This window comes from Penaeus monodon, chromosome 32 (assembly GCF_015228065.2).
Source record: "Penaeus monodon isolate SGIC_2016 chromosome 32, NSTDA_Pmon_1, whole genome shotgun sequence".
Classification (NCBI taxonomy): Eukaryota; Metazoa; Arthropoda; class Malacostraca; order Decapoda; family Penaeidae; genus Penaeus; species Penaeus monodon.
This window is the reverse complement of record NC_051417.1, coordinates 35,391,470-35,391,895: the sequence shown is the minus strand read 5'-3', so window position 1 is coordinate 35,391,895 and position 426 is coordinate 35,391,470. Positions and strand designations below refer to the sequence as shown.

Below are 426 nucleotides of genomic sequence, written 5' to 3'. Positions count from 1 at the left end.
GCCACCCATGCTTTGAGTGTTGTGTGAGTCGGCAGATATGAAGTGAGGGCCATCTATTCAATATATCTTGACAAGTGAACTAGTCTCATTCATAGGTGGTAATTAGCTGGTTTACCTGGTTACCCAAATGTTATTAATTTCTATCAAACAACTAATCACTTAAATATACAAATTCCTATTTACTTCCTTTATGCTTTCTGGAAGATCAATACTACTTGGGCAAACCAGTCTCTTTACATGTTCTCCTGTAGCAACTATACTCTTTAGGAAAGTAATCATCTTTATTGAACCCATCATCTTGCTTAATATTTTTATACGGTTTCAGACTTACTGTGGATGAAAAGATATCTGATGAAAATACAACTCGTGGTACTCTAGAAACATATTTTTCTTTTTCAGGGATGAACTAAATTCAGCACACAATTT

The 426-nt window shown here is 34.5% G+C and overlaps 1 protein-coding gene across 1 annotated transcript in view; it reads right to left on the bottom strand.

The window, feature by feature from the left end:
• Positions 1–426, bottom strand: part of LOC119593844 (dual specificity mitogen-activated protein kinase kinase 1-like) — a 12,470-nt gene that overhangs the window by 6,351 nt on the left and 5,693 nt on the right. The gene's annotated exons all lie outside the window — the stretch shown is intronic.